Below are 16,252 nucleotides of genomic sequence, written 5' to 3'. Positions count from 1 at the left end.
TTGTGGTTGTATGGTCTAAGAATGTTGGAAAATCACAGCTCTACAGAGATGGGGCAACTGAGAGGTGTTTCGAAAGATTTTATTTCATTATCAGTCTCATAGAAGGGTGAGACATAAAAGATGTAAAACTCAATGCTATTCCATCAGAAGCCAACCTATTCTATTGTTACAATGTCTTATAAATGTTTTTCAGCCTATTAACTTTTGCCACATAATGCTGCTAATACTTCTAACACCAATCACCTATTATTGTACCCATATGATCTTGTTAAAATGCATCGCTCACAGTTCTAATATTCTAAAATATCTGATCTTTTTGCAAGGCCAGCTTTTGATACTTGTTTCTAGTTAAATCTGTCTCTCAACACTATCATCTCTATTCCATGGCCTTCCTAAGTCAGCACACTTTGTCTCAGAGTTTGCATACAGATGTACAAGACCATGTGAGCTTTCAGTCAGGTTTTAAGAATCCTTTACAAATCCATTTCTCACATTCTCACATTGAATGGCTAACAAGAATTACAAATTGGGATCCATTCAATGAGTCTGTCAAGTTGAAATGGCTTGAGACATGTTTTCTAAAGCATCTTTCACTTTACTGATCAGGTGTGTGGGTGAATTCAGGTCTGTCTCCTTCTAGCTGATTAAATAATGGTGCCAAGTCTCCATTTGTCATTCCAAGCAAAGGCCTGATCCAACTGACAGTCTCAAGCAACTTTTATAGGTCATAGAGCATCACTGGATTGTTTGATTGTATTGGTTGTGGTTGGATGGTCTGGGAGAGGATATTAAATCCCAAGAATTTCCAAGACGATGTCTGTTGTATTTTTGCTCAGCAGTGGTGAGCCCTGCTTGTTGGACAGCTGTGATAGTAGCTTGTAGTGCGACATCTAGGGTTCAGTCAGTTTATGCTGCAATGAAGATGTCATCCATGCAGTGGTAAATGATAGTTTGCATATGTTCTTTGCAGACAGGCATTAAAACATTTGGCTAAAAACCACTGACAGGTGGTTGGAGAATTCTTCATGCCCTGGCGCAACACTGTCCAGTAGTTTCACTGAAGCAAAGTTTGCCGATTGATACTGGGAATGGAGAATGCAAACTGTGGAGCATCATCAGTTTGGAGAGGGATATGAAAAAAGTCAATGACAGTCAACTTCCAATCTTTGGGAATCATTGCCGGTTACGGTAAGCCAGGTTGTTAAATGCCTATGTCCTCTATTGCATCATTGATCTTCCATATATCTTGAAAGAGATGCTACTTGTCGCTGTCACACTTTTGGATCACAAAGATGGGTGTGTTCCATGGGCATGGTGGGAATGATGTGTCATTTTTGGATTTGTTCTTGGACTAGAGACTTGAGCACAAGAAGCTTTTCCACAGGTAGGGGCCATTGATTTATCCATATGGGTTTGTCAGTTTTCCAAGTTAACTTAGGGGTGTCATGCTGCTCAATGGCTCCAATTAAAAACCCATCGCTAGCCTTATCCCCCATTAAGACAGAATTTCCCTTCCCCATAGAATTATGGGGAGTCTTACTATGAAGGGTCTGGTGGTAGCAATGCAGCCTTCTGGTACCTCAGATTTGATGAGCTGCACACTCTTCAGGCTGTCACTGTTGTCTCCGATCTCCAGTAATGTTCCTGGAGCAGGTGTTAGCATCCAATCAGGAGGGTACTGGGGTTGTGAAATTACTGCCACATCTGTGCCTGTATCTATGAGTCCTGTGAGGGTGATCTTGTTATTTAGTTCGAGTGTTAATCTAGGCTGACTTTTACTAATTAATTTGGTCAACATTACCAGGGACTCCGTGGCATCATGCTTAGGGAGCAGGATTGCCTGAGCAATTGTTAGTCCTTTGGGGATGAAGCGAGGTGGATCAGGACACATAGCCAATACCGCCATTTCTTGTGCAGACATTACAGACAGAACTGAAGGCAGGACAAAAAATACTTCAGTTGTTGACCTGCATTTACCTAGTATTAGGAGTTCATATAGCTGATCTTTGGGCCCAAGCTGACCCATAGATATAGTTTGGGCCATAAAATCTGTTAACATTACTGGCTTGGTACTTGCCACATCCAGTTTGGCACCAGGGTCATGATTGCTGGGAGTCCTGAAATGGTGCACTGAAACTCTGGGCCACTTGCCCTTCAATGATGGTAGGCATCAAAAGCTGGGTAACTTGTAACATCATGTGGAGTCATCCCATGCTCTGATGGAAGTTTCCTGCTGGTGTCTGTTGTGGCTCCCCTGTCTTGGGTGAGATTGGCTATTCTTGTAATGTCCTTTACACCCACAAGTCTTAGAAGCAGGTTTTTCTTCTCACTGAGGGCAGTCTTTTATAAAGTATCAGTTTTTTCCGCACTCAAAGTGCTGTCTTTGGGCTTGACATGAATGTCCTTGTAGAGTGACCTGCATGGTGGCTAAGGCTCTGCAATTCCTTGTCCAATGGCTTGTGCTTGTGAGACAATGGAGTGCTCAGGTGTCCCAAGGCGATAGCAAGTCTCGATCATCTGGGTCAAACATGGTTCTGGCTCAAATGGGAGAAAATGCAATGCCTTTTTGCATTCTGGGGATGCATTTGACACCACCGGCTTCTTTGGAATGATGCCCCTTTCATCGGCAACCTGTCTTTGAGTCTGTCCACAAATTTCAGGTATGGTTCATCAGGCCCTTGTTTTATGTCAGCAAAGTCTAGAATTGGTGTACTACTGTCAGGTACCTGAATCAGTGCTTTTCTGGCCATGTTTTAAATGTCCTCTAGCACTGGTCTACAGAGGATTTCAGCTTGGTCCTCAGGCTGGCTATACAGTCCTTCTCTTGCTAAGTGGTTGATGGTTAGTAGTGCTCTTGCTAGGTCCCTGGCACAATTAATCAATAGTTGGTTCAATTTTCTTTTCCATCCCCCTTCCCATAGGGTGTATTCCATGGGGGACAGAATACATAGTCATAGTCATCACATATCACATGTCATGGGGTGTCAAGACTTGTGTGGAGAAGGTAGCCTGCATTAAAATGTGGTGACCCTCTCCTGTAGTCTTTGGCCACACTGCATAACTCTCACCTCCCCAATATGCAAGTGGCTTCCATCTGCAATTTGCACCCCCACTTTCTGTATTGCACTAGAAAGGCAGTAAACTTAGAAATCATCTCCCAGTTTCCCTCTGTCGTGGGGTGACAGCCTTTATCCCAATATCATGTATTGTGTCTGGCAGCTGTGCCTTTTCTCTCTCTCCCCCACCCCCCCCACCCCCCCCCCCAGGCCGTCTTGCCGCGGCGGGGCGGGGAGGGAGGAGTGAGTGTGACCGGGTGCTTTCGCTTTGGGCTTTGGGGCTGCTTTGCTTGGCTTGCCGCTGCTTGCTTGCTTGCTTGCTTGCTCCTGCCTCGGCCCCTAGCTGATAGCTGGGGTTTTTTTGCTGCTTTCTGCTTTCTGCACTGTTTTTTCTTTCTTTTCTTTTGTCCCCTCTTTCTTACCCTCCCCTGAAGATACTGGACCGGCTCTGGACCTGACCTGGAAGGTCCAGGACCCCCGGAGTCTGCGAGAGAAGCTCAGCGCCGTCCACAACACTGCCTGGTTTCTTTTCTTTTCTTGTGTTGGGGAGTGTTCTTTTGTTACTTGCCAATAAATAGGTTTTGTTTTCCACTTTGCTCCTCCGAGAAATTCCTTCCCGAACCCGGTATTGGGGGAGGGGTGGTTGGAGGTTTGTTTTCTTTTAGGGGCTCCCTTTTGGAGATTTCCCCTAATTTGTCCTAAACCAGGACAGTATATTTTTTGGTGCATTGGCCGGGAATTGAACCCGGGTCAACTGCTTGGAAGGCAGCTATGCTCACCACTATACCACCAACGTCTAGTGGTAAGGATTCAGCGCTCTCACCGCCGCGGCCCGGGTTCGATTCCCGGTCAGGGAACCAAAAATGTCATGGTTTTACACTGGCACAATACCAGTGTCCCCATGAAAATTCCCTCTCCCTGGCATCTGCTGTGAGGTAGTACCCGGAAATAAGCAAAGCAGGCTCTTGCTTAGGGAAAAAGGGAAAAAAAAACTTTATTAACTAAACTACAAAAACTAAACCACAAAGGAAGAAAAATAAACACAAGGAAAATGAAAACCACACAGAAACACTTCCCCCTCCTCCTCCCACCAAATTCCCAGTACATTTACATTTCCCAAAATTATCCACACTTGGTCTGGCACCACCCTTTAGAAAATCAAATCTTCAGCTCATGAAGAGTAGACAGAGTCCTTCCTTGTGCCACGGACTTTTTGTCACAATCAGCAACCGCCCGGAGTCTTTCTGCTATCATGTGATATCTTCCTTCCATGCGAGGTGCTCTCACCACCAGGCATGGCATGGGGAAGAGGCCTGCTTTCAGGGTAGACCTTTGGACCTTTTAAGGATGCCTCATCTCATTCCAAGCAGAGTACAGTCTCATCTCTGGGACCTTCGTTCCCCCCCATTTCTTTTACACCCCCTGGGGCCGAGGGGTCACAACACTGAACTCTCCGCTTCTGAGCCCTTGCTTCCCCCTGCAATGCAGTCTCTGTATCACCAGGAAACAGTCCATGGATGTACAACAAGAAAGAGTCCAGCAAAAAAATGCCACTCTATCTTTTCTCCATTCCTTCAACATCTTTCTCTTTCTCTTTGCCAGACCTCCTCACTGGCCTATTTCTTCCTTCATCCTCCACTCTTATCCCTTTTCTAGGAAAGGTAATGTTCTGTGAAGTTTTCATTATCCACAGAGGGTTAAAAGCTCTCCCAAGTGGCTGGGCTCCTTCTCGCTGGCCCCCCCCCGGCCCCCTTCTCCTCCCAGCCATGCTGCCTGCCGGCACATGATATCAAGTTTCAAGGTAACAGTTCAAGCACAGGCTGCATTCTCTCTCAGTCTCCAAAAAGGGGGGGGGGGGTAAACAGGTCGCTCGGTGCCCCCTCCACCCTTCCACCAGGTCCGGCCTACCGTAGATGTGTCACATGGCTTTCCCCTCCCCCAGCCCAGCAGCGGGGCTGGGGGAGAGAGAGAGAGCAGCTCTGCCCCACCGGAAATTCGAAAGAGAGCTCTGAGGGAAAAGAGCCCTGCTTTTAACTCCTTGGGTTTGTGGTCTCAGAGGCGGATCCAATGCCCCACTGGTCAAACCAGGTGCCCATCTTAAAATCCAAACACCCATTGGTGACCACAGCAAAACCAACATATCCCAGATGTCCCATTTCCGGTCAAACCACGACACCCTCCTTTACTGCTTGCTTCCAGATCCTCTCCCATGGGTCCTCAGTGTCACTGGTTTCAGAAGGTTTGAGATCCTTTTCTGAGGAGGAGGGACAACTGGGCTGCACAGGCATTGCCATGTTGGAAGGCAGCACTTTAGAAACCAAGGTGGGCATAGTTCTGGCTCCCCTGGAAGGGGTGTGACCTGAGATGGAAGGGTTGTGGTTTGGAGCAGACACAGTGGAGCTTGAAGTGGAAGAGATGGAGATAGGGGAAGTACCTTGGTTTTGTTGCAACATGTTGGCTTGGGCAGAGGATGCAGCAAAATGGTGGTTGGCAGAAGAGGAAGGGAGTTCAGGAGAGAGCACAAGTAGGAGAGGGTCAGAGTGGGAAGGTTTCAAAATGGTGGCACCATCGCTATCTTGGGCCCTTGCTGGAGGAGTTGGAGGTGGACATAGGACAATAGAGTAATGCAGCGAACTAATACGTCCTCCAAGCATGCTGGCAATGTCAGCTCCATATGCCATTTCAGGGTAGTCCAAAGGACAAGTAGGATAGGGGCTTGAAAGGATGAGAGTTCCATAAGGCATGGGCTCCCATGCACTCGGCAGGCTTTGCTCAGGTGTACCAGTCCCAGGGTCAGAGGGGTCAGGGGTAAGAAGAAGAAGCTTGAGGGGGTGCAAACAGAAGAGGTAGGGTGACAAAAGGGGTGGAGCACTACAGAGAGGCATTACCCAACGTGGAGGCGGAACCCCATGTAGGAGGGTTGAGGGAAGAACTAGGAACTGGCTCATACCCAGGAACCAAGGGTAGGGGATGGATGGGATTATCAGGGGGATTGGGCTTAACCTCTAACTTAACCACTTTATAAACAACCTGGAATATTGGAAGTAAACAAAAAATCCCAAAATCCCTTTTGCAACTTAAATTATAAATCTTGTCTCCAACAGAATTCCAAAACCCCACAGTAAAAATAATATCCTCTGTAACAGAAGGAAAATTACAAAAGACATACCTAATAATTGCCTTAAGCTCTCTTTTAGAAAATTTTTCCCCATGCTTAACTAAAAGTCCCTTAAACCGCAAGTATATGTCCCACTCTGCCATGGACAGCCCTAGTCCCATGGCTAAAACAAAACCCACACTTTCTCCTGTAGGCTCACCTGCACTCCTCTCCAGGGCGGATCACAATCCTTGTCCAACTCCAGTTGGCAGCACTTTTCGAGAGTCCTGTGGGGCCCACTGACCAGACTGGCTCCCCGCTGTCAGAGGCAGCTTGGTCTACCCTTGCAGCCAAGTCCAATAAAACTTGGACTCATGTTCTTGGGGTAGTAGATTTCCTGACCAGGACTTATGTCCAGTGACAGTTGTCCTGCAGGTCCATCGCTGGAGAGCCTTCCAGGACTCATTGTTCAAGGGTCTGTGTTCAGGTGCCACTTGTCATGTTTCGTGTTGTTCTGTCCACATCCGCAAGGACAGGCGTAGGCAATAGCAAGGGGTCAGTGCAGAAGAAAGAGCAGGCAGTGGGTCTTAGATCAAAACTCCGAGGGTCCTTTATTCTTCTACGCTGAGATCACAGGAGCACTCCTGAATGCACCCCACCACTAAGACCAAGACTAAGGGCAATCCCTATTTATATACATTACTATGGAACATTCTAGAAACATTCTAGTCAATCACAAAAAAAATTATAACCTAAATTAACATAGTAACTCCTATGATCCCTTTCAAACAAACTTGAACTCTCGCTAACTTGAAACAGTGTCCCCAAACTTAGAGTGTTGCTTCCCATGGCCTTGGGTTGTTTGCAGCTATGGCTGGCTCACTGACCAGGCCAGGCTGCTGGACCTCCACAGTCCATCACTCTTTCCAGTCCTCCCTCCTGCCAACCTTGTGCTCATTTAGTTTGTCTGGTCAGTGGCTGCTCTCTTTCACCTAAACTGGAGGGGGGAGGAATCTTGGATCATAGTCTGGGGCGATGCCAGGAATGTCTCACCACACAAGTTCCTGGTTGGTCTACTGTTGATTTTACAGGACTCTGTTTTTGAGAAAAATAGATGCATTCCCAGGTGACATCTTCCCAGGCTTACACTTTGCCTTCCTGGGCCAGAATATCCCCTGTAGGGAAGGAGGTGGTATCTCTCAGACCTGCAATTACTCTCTTTAAGGGGGCCAAAGCCTGTAACTTTCCCTGCCACTGAATTCCTACCAGTTTTAGAGAGCCGAGAAGCCTCCAAATTAGAGAAGTCATTCTCTCAAGATCTATTGAGAGCAAGATGGGGGATTCTTGGAAAGGCAGAAGTTTGCAATTGTACATAATTTGTGGACAGGCTGCCTTATGTCTCCAGTAACTGGTCCTTTCTATAGTGAGGGGATCACCTCTTTCCAAGGGATCTACACCACCACCCAATATGCAGCCCTCTGGGTCAAATTCCAGGATTCCTGGCAGCCTTCAGGGATGAGTAAAACACCTGGACTCCAGCAACCTTCTGCCTTCTTCTTCTTAAGCAGTATTTGGCCTTCTCTGCTTAAGGAAACACAAAATACATATTCGGGTTCAGTTTTGCCAGGATGGCAGCCCGATTCCATCTTCAGTTTACCCAGTTCCAGAGCTGTGAAAGGCAGGTCTTTGGTTGTTAGGAGAGGGGACTGATCCTGATCACTCTCATATGTATATTCCGTTTTTATTAAGGGGCAAGCGCAGACTGCGGTGCCAGCTCAGCTTGGCCTGCTGCTGCGGGCTCTCTTTTGGGTTCTGAGGGAGTGACAGCTCTGGTGACATCATTCAGGAGAGCCGCAGCAGCTCTGGGACTGGCAGCTGTGGGATCAGAGGCTACAGGACCAAAGGCTCTGGGACCAGCAGCCACCAGACCAAGGGTGCACAGACCAGCAGTGCATGGACCAGTGGCTTCCCTTGCTAAAATGTCCCCCAAAACCTGCCACAAGCTGTCATTCTGCTTTTTTTTACTCCTCAAAATTTCTCTGCAAGTCCACAATTCAGATTTGCAGGAATTGCACTAGCATAGTGATTCAATCGCTGTCATCCCCTGGCAACACTGGGCAGTCCTCTCCTGTATAGCAGCCATCAGAGGCACCCCCAATACCACACACATGGCTGCTTTCTCATTCCTAGGCTTGGATTTTGCTTTTGCCTGCAAGGACAAGACCTGGTCTATAACACTTTGGATGCTGTGCCAGTGGTCCCTAGCACACTCTAATCCAGACACAGAGGGTCTTGCTCTAAAACTTCCTAAGAAATCCAATAAGGAGGCAGATGGGTTTCTGCCCCACTCTCCTTTTACAGCATTTACATTTATTGCTACTGTTTGATGCTGTTGAGTCAGGGACGGGAAGAAAAGACTCCAGTCTTCAGAAGGTGAATCAGAAGGCTTTAATGAAAATTAGTGTATCTTTTATAATGTGACTTGCTAAGGTGAGACTTGGTTCGTTTCAAAGTAAAAACCTCTCACACTATAAGTGAACTATGAATAGCACACTCCAGAGAATCATATCCATAAACAACAGTTATTGAAAGAGAGATAATAATTGTTTTAATTATTTTCTCTAAGTTTCCCAGGGTTGGCCTGGGAGAAATTATCTCTGTTCTTTCTTTGACTGAACTGAGAATATCCACAACTGTTTCCTCAGGCAAACAACTTTCAGGGAGGGTGTCTCCATGTGCCCAAAAAGTACACAAAAGGTTGTGGGGGTTTTGTGATTTTTGTTTTTAAAAAAGCACACACTGTGAGAGAAGTGGCAAAACAGCTTCCTGAAGATGGTCACACTATAAAAACTTCCAGGTGCCCTGAATAGCATTCCTCAGGAGGACACACTTTACAGCAACAAGCCAACTGGCTGCAGAGATGGGACATTATACTTCCCAGGAAGGGTCACATAATAAAAATATCCAAAAATGCCCCAAATGCTTCCTGAGGGAGCACACTTTAAACCACAAAGGCAGCTGCACACAGAGTTACAGAAGGGGGGGCAAAATGCTTCTCAGAAAGGGCTGCACCTTTTTCCCCAAGGAAAAATAGTTTCTGAGAGGACAAACCTTAAAATACCACAGCAGTTACAGATAACAGGACAAAAGTCTTCTTATAAAGGATCACACTGTAATGAGTTCCAAAGTGCCTGACAGAAAAAACAATTTCTGAGAGGACATATGTTAGATCAGTGAGATCAGCAGGCACAAAGTTTCAGGGAGGGTCACACCTTTTTTTTTTTTCTTTAATGCCCAAATGAAATCTCTCCCCAAGACACGTACAAAATGATTAAAACAGATACAAGGTTTTTGTTCAAGACCATCTCACCACTGCCACAAATGTAAATGTCTCATCCACTGCAGGGAACTGTGAGGAGCTCTTTTAAAAATAGGTGGTCAGGAATGAAACCAAGTCAACTGAGACAAACATTGTATCTGAGTACCATTTATTGATACTGAAAAACAAAACACAAAAAAATTGAGTTACCCTACTAAAGAGAACTAGAAGAGACAGAGCAGGAGGAAGAAAAATAGAAAAGGAAAAAGGGGGAGAGAGAGAAAGGGAGGGGAGATAGAGGGGAAAAGTGGGCATTACGACTAACAGGACTGGGGAGTGCTGTCAATGTCCACGAGGTGGGGGGTTGCACTGCACTCTGCCTGCTGCTCAGCCTGTGCAGCTCTCAGAGATGCACAGCTCCACTGGCACAGCTGCTGTGGCGACAGGCAGCTGGGCACATGGTGAGCGTGTGCATGGGCAGGAGGTCCAGTGTTGTGATGTGTTTTTAAGTTCCCCAGTTTTCTCCCCTATTTTATGTATGCTCCCCCTTTGTTCTTTGTAAAATGGTTCCTCCCCTCACAGTTTTCCCGCCACTGTGGACCTGACAGTTTAGTTACCATGGTTACCCCTTCCCCCTCAGCTGCCAATATCTTCTGTTATGTAACTTCCCCTCCCCTACTTTACCTTATAAGTAAGTTTTTCCTCCTCCCTGGGCCCAGTGAATCACCCCCCACTCCTCCCAGCTTTCTAGAACTTTCCTCTCCCTGGGGGTTGTGGTTGGCTGGCGTCCCGGGGCCCCTGCTTTGTCTTATGTTTATTTGCTATGTCCTCATGTCAGTTATGTTAGGTACCTCCCTACCTGCTCACCGATTGGTTTGCTGGGCTTCCCTCCTTTCTCCACCCATACCCTTTAAAACCTTGTTGCTCCCCCTGTTCGGGGCCATTTGCTGCGGGGTTCTCCATCTGTTGGTTGCCATTTGCTGTGGGTCCCTCCATCTGTTGGTTGCCCTCTGCAGTTGGATTCTTCAATAAACCGACGTGTTACCCCCAGCAAGTGGTCGCCTCCTCTTTCGTCTTGTCCAGCGCTAATCCAAGTCCGCAATCCAACCCAGCCCGAGGCCACGACGCCAAGGGGGGTTGGCTTTCTGCTGCGTAGGGGTGTCGGCCACCATACCCCTTCAGCCAGCCGGACTTAGGGCCGCATACGCCCTCACGCAGTCCTGGCGCCCAACGTGGGGCACGAAGAAGTGGACTTCTGACCACGGACCGGACCCTGCGGAGTTGGATTTTACAAATCTTTTGGTCGCCGGACTTCCTCAGGTGGTAGCAGGCCCTGTTGTAAGGGCAGCGCTCCCTGAGGGTCGGAGTCGAGACTCCTCGCGCCCGTAGAGGACGACTTCGGAGACGAGGACCATCGCCTGGGTTTTTTTTTGTCGCTGCTGCTGGATCGGTGAGTTCGGGCCCCGACCTGGGGACTCTCCGGCTTCCCCCCTGCCTTTTTACTTCTCCCTAGGGGTACATGCCCTGCCTTGGGGACCTACCCCCTGCCCTTTCTCCTTGAGGTTCTTCCTCGTCCCCATGCTTTTTTGTTTTCTTTTCCCTGTGGGTGCCGGTTTTCCCCAGACGTGGGGCCCGGACCCATCACCCAATTTCCTTCTTTCCCTTCGACCGACTCAGACTTTGGGGCGGTGGGGGGAGCAGGGGCCGGAGGCGGCGGTTCATTGTTTTAGTTCTCGTTATTCCCCAGGCGAGTGGTTGAACCATCAGAGGATTTCCCCCCTTTCTAGTAGCAGCAGTTCCTGCTCTAGAAAGGTGCCATGGGTGCAGGCTTGGGGAAATCCCAGAAGGAGGTGTATTATGTTGTAAAAGGTTTGCTGCTTGGGGGTGGTCAGAAGGCCCCCAAGCAGGTGTTGAAATGTTTAGTTAGATGGGTCTTTTCTAAGTTCCCCGAAACCTCCTCGGAACTTGTAAAACAGCCACGATATTGGGCAGCCGTTGTGGCAAAATTAGACGAGGCCATAAATTCCGGGGAGACGAAGTTGGCCACCGTGGCTTATTGGGCGCGCAAGGTATTTGCGATGCTTTGTGTGCCTGGGGAGCTTAAGAAAAGTCCTGCCGGTTCTAGTTTATCCCCTCGTTCCCCTCGTTCAGTTGCCCTTGCCCCTCAAACCTTACCCTCATCCTGTAGGCAGAAGCCCTCGAGGGGGATTCTGAAGGCCGACCAGAGGCAGGGGGTCCATCCTGCCCCTGCTCCCCCTCGACCTGCTCGGCCTCCTCCTTTGAGGAGCCCTGGCCAGGCTCCTTCTCTTCCCTCACCCTCTGCCCCAGTCCCCAAGTCCCCAGTTTCAAATCCCAAAGTTGTGTGGTTTAGCGAAGACTCTCAGAATGGCTCCCTTGGAGCCCAAGATGGCGGCGGCCACGCAGTCTTTCCCGCCAGGGCTTCTTCCTCCCCTCCTAATCCTTTCCTCCCTGACGCCAACCCCTTCTTTCCCCCGGACCCGACCCCTTTCTCGGTTGTCCCTTCTTCGTATCCTTCCTCCGTCCCTCCCATTTCTCCACCCTACGCTCCTCCTTCGGCTCCTCCCCAGACTCCTCCCCCAGTTCTGCCCCCCGTTGACTCCTCCCCAGCTCCGCCTTTGTACTCTGCTCCGCCTCCAAATTCCATCAAGGAGGCGGAGAGGGGTGGTGTGCCGTGCCCACTTCCTCGCCCCCACTGCCAGACCCCGCCTCAACCTCCTCTAGTTCCGGTTCCCACGCTCCCCCTTCCGGTTCCCACGCTTTGTGTTCCGGGGGGGGGGGGGGGGGGGGGGTGTGGATGACCGGAAGCCGGGGCAGGCGCCTTTATTGGAAGCCGCTCCGGTCACCTACCACCTCAGTGGGGAGGGGAGCTCTCAGGCCCAATGGGTGCTGCTTGCACAGGCCCAGATCAAAGAACTGTGCAAGGCGCAGAAGGACTACTCCCGGGAGTCTGAGTACTTCCGGGGGATGCTCCGCAATGCCCTTGCGCGGGGAAATCTGGTGCCTGCGGACCTGAGGGCCCTCTTCTCCAGCCTTACTAGGCCCATGGAGTTCCGGGTCTGGGTGGCGGAGTGGAGGAGGGAGATCTTGGAGGCTCTCCCAATTCTCTGGGGGAGTCCTTCAACATCTCACGATGCGGACGGGCTGGTGGTTTCCCAGGAACATCTTTTGGGCGAGGGGCAATGGGCAGAGGGGGCAGTGCAACCAAAAGCTCTATTCCCGACGCAGCTTGTGGAGACTGCCAGGGCAGCCGAGCGGGCTTTTTACAAGCTGCAGGTGGTGACCTCCCAGTGGGAGGATGATGAAGTTTAGCAAGGGGCACAAGAGCCTTACATGGCCTTTATCGAGCGCCTCTACCGATATGTAGAGGCGCAGGCGACCGGGGACAATGACAGGGAGAAGATGCTCCTAAGAATGGCGTATAGTAACGCCAACTTGGAGTGTCGAAGGACCATCAGAACTCTCCCTCGAAGTCCCCGGCCCACGGTAGAGGCCATGATAGAGGCCGTGGTAAGCCATATCACCTTAACATTGCGACCTAAGAGGTCATCAGTGGCTTTTGTAGAATGCCCCGAGCCGGACTTCCTTGAGCTGGAAGCTGCCCCCGTTGCTGGACCCCCAACACCAGGGTCCGGCAGGAGATCAACGGCCACCCACCCCTGCCATCTCTGCTGTAAGACCGGGCACTGGATGCCCCAGTGCCCGATGCGATTAGATTACCTAGAATATCGAAAGAAGTGGGAAAGGGAGGAGAAGAAAGACACAAAAAACTAGGCCAAGAGCGCAGCCCCTCCCTGCACGAGGACAAAAGTGCGGCAGGACACGCAACATCCAGCGGGGAGGGAGGAGATAAAGGAGAGCCGCCGTACGCACTGCCGGATTTGTCTTACCTTCTACCAGACGTGACACACACCTGTGGTATTCAGCCCACACCTGCTCTTAACACCATGTCCTCTGCTTCCCCTTACAGGCTGCAGCTCACTAGGGACATACATCTTCCCAATAGTGATTTACAGCTGGTGTCTGTCGACCTTCAACATCCGGGTCGCTGGAGGAAATTAGGACGTTGCAGGTGGACCGTCGTCGGAGACACTAAGCACACGCCGCGAGACATCTACATTGTCTCGGGTTTGGTAACTACCGACCGGGACCGTTTCGCGGTAGGGCTGTACTGTGTCCGACCCCCACTCTTCCTACCTAAGGGACAGGTCATCGCCCAGGCCATTCCAGTTCCGGAAGACGATCATCGGAAAGCACCTGAGGAGACAACATCAACTCCAACGGTGGCCTGGGCACAGCTAGTAGGGAGGGAGAATCCCCGCCTGACTTGCCAACTTTCGTTAGGCGGGGACAAGAAGATCATGAGGGGTCTACTGGACACGGGGGCAAATGTGACGATCATTCCCTCTCGGGAGTGGCCGTCACATTGGGACTTGCAAAGCGCTGCTGGCACGATCTCAGGTGTAGGGGGCCTTCAATTGGCTAATCAATCTAAGAGCATTGTACAAATTAAGGGGCCCGATGGGCAATTGGCTTCGATACACCCATTTGTGTTAGACTACACAGAGCCTCTCTGGGGAAGAGATCTGCTAGCCCAGTGGGGAGCCAGAATTGACCTCCCAAAGGCTCCCCAGGTTTTTCGGGCAGTGGCCACTGAAGAGCGCCAGACCTGGAAGCTGAATTGACTGTCAGATAAACCAGTACAGGTCTTGCAGTGGCCACTAAACAAACAAAAATTGAAGGCGCTCAACAAGCTCGTTCAGGAGCAGCTACTAAAAGGCAACCTGATGGAGACCATGTCACCTTGGAACTCCCCAGTGTTCGTCATTAAAAAGCCAAATAAGGATAAGTGGCGGCTCCTGACCGACCTCCGCCAAATTAACGATTTAATAATTGACATGGGTCCTCTTCAGCCAGGGATGTCCTCCCCAGCAATGCTCCCCCAAAATTGGAATTTGGCTGTCATAGACATTAAAGATTGCTTCTTTCAAATTCCCCTGCACCCAGACGATGCCCCGCGCTTTGCGTTCACGGTTCCGTCCATCAACCGTGAGTCCCCAGCCGAGCGCTATCATTGGCGGGTACTTCCGCAGGGCATGAAGAACAGCCCTGTGATCTGCCAATGGTACGCCGCTTCGCTGCTGTCTCCAATACGTACAGCCCTCGGGGATTTCGTCATCATTCACCATTACATGAATGACATCCTTGTGTGTGCGCTCGACCACAGTCTGCTTGCCCATGCGCTTGACCTGACAACCAATGCGTTGGTTGCTGCAGGGTTCGAGCTCCAGCAGGACAAGATTCAGCGGATGCCACCTTGGAAATACCTGGGCCTTGAAATCACCAAGCGGACCACTGTTCCACAAAAATTGGCTATTAGGACAAAAGTCCAGACCCTAGCGGATGTACATCAACTGTGTGGGTCTTTGAATTGGGTGAGACCCTGGCTGGGCATTTCAACCGAAGACCTAGCCCCCCTTTTCAATTTGTTGAAAGGGGGAGAGGGGCTTAGTTCCCCTAGGGCTCTCACCCCAGAGGCACAGGTAGCCTTGGAGAAAATCCAAAAGGCCATTTCGGCCAGGCAGGCCCACCGGTATCAGCTGGGCCTGCCCTTTAAGTTCATAATGCTGGGAAAGTTGCCACACCTCCATGGCATCATTCACCAATGGGACATCAGAGTAAAGGACCAAGGGCTGGGTGACCCCCTCTTAATAATAGAGTGGGTGTTCCTCAGTCATCAACGGTCCAAAAGAATGACAAGGCCACAAGAGTTGGTAGCTGAACTGATCCTCAAGGCAAGATCGAGGATCAGGGAGTTGGCAGGATGCGATTTTTCATGCATACATATCCCAATTAAATTGGAATCGGGCCAACTTAAATTAAAGACCTTTGAAGAACTGCTGCAAACGAACGAATATCTGCAGTTTGCACTCGAAAGCTACACTGGGCACATCGCAGTAGATCGGCCGGCCCACAAATTGTTTAATTTGGAATTTAAATTATCTCTGAGAAAGGTTCAAAGCAGGGAGCCACTGGATGTCATGACAGTTTTCACGGACGCGTCTGGAGCATCCCACAAGTCAGTAATGACTTGGAAGGATCCTCAGACTCAGCAGTGGGAGACTGATGTTGCTATTGTGGAGGGTTCTCCACAGATTGCTGAGTTAGACGCAGTCGTCAGGGCATTCCAGAGATTCCCTGAACCTTTTAATCTGGTCACAGATTCTGCGTATGTCGCAGGTGTAGTGTCTCGGGCTGAACATGCAGTTCTTCAAGAAGTGTCTAACAAGAGATTGTTTGAATTACTTAATAAGCTCGTTGAATTGGTCTCCCACCGCGAGCATCCCTTTTATGTTATGCATGTTAGGTCGCATACTGACCTGCCTGGGTTCATAGCGGAGGGCAACCGTCGAGCCGATTCCCTGGCTGCAGCTGCCGTGACGCAGGGCCCTCTCCCAGATGTGTTCGGCCAGGCTAAGATCAGCCACCAACTCTTCCATCAGAATGCGCCTGGCCTGGTTCGGCAGTTCAATCTTACGCAGGACCAGGCTAAGGCGATAGTGGCCACATGTCCCCAGTGCCAAAAAGACCAAATGCCCACTGTGGCCTCGGGGGCTAACCCCCGAGGTCTGGTGAGCTGCGAGGTGTGGCAGATGGACGTAACACATGTCCCATCTTTTGGTCGACTGTGCTACGTCCATGTCTCAGTGGATACTTTCTCCAGGGCTATCTATGCTTCTGCCCACACAGGAGAGAAGGCAG

At 49.9% G+C, this 16,252-nt stretch overlaps 1 non-coding gene across 1 annotated transcript; it reads right to left on the bottom strand.

Moving 5' to 3' along the window:
- Positions 1-3,780: 3,780 nt before the first annotated feature.
- Positions 3,781-3,852, bottom strand: TRNAG-UCC (transfer RNA glycine (anticodon UCC)). Its single transcript has one exon. It is a non-coding gene; the product is annotated as a tRNA-Gly (tRNA).
- Between the last annotated feature and the right edge of the window lie 12,400 nt (positions 3,853-16,252).

Source organism: Melozone crissalis, unplaced genomic scaffold (assembly GCF_028551555.1).
Source record: "Melozone crissalis strain CALT ecotype California unplaced genomic scaffold, PUWL_Pcris_2 ptg000036l_1, whole genome shotgun sequence".
Lineage (NCBI taxonomy): Eukaryota > Metazoa > Chordata > Aves > Passeriformes > Passerellidae > Melozone > Melozone crissalis.
Note: the sequence above shows the minus strand (reverse complement) of the source record. Positions and strands in the feature narration are given on the sequence as shown.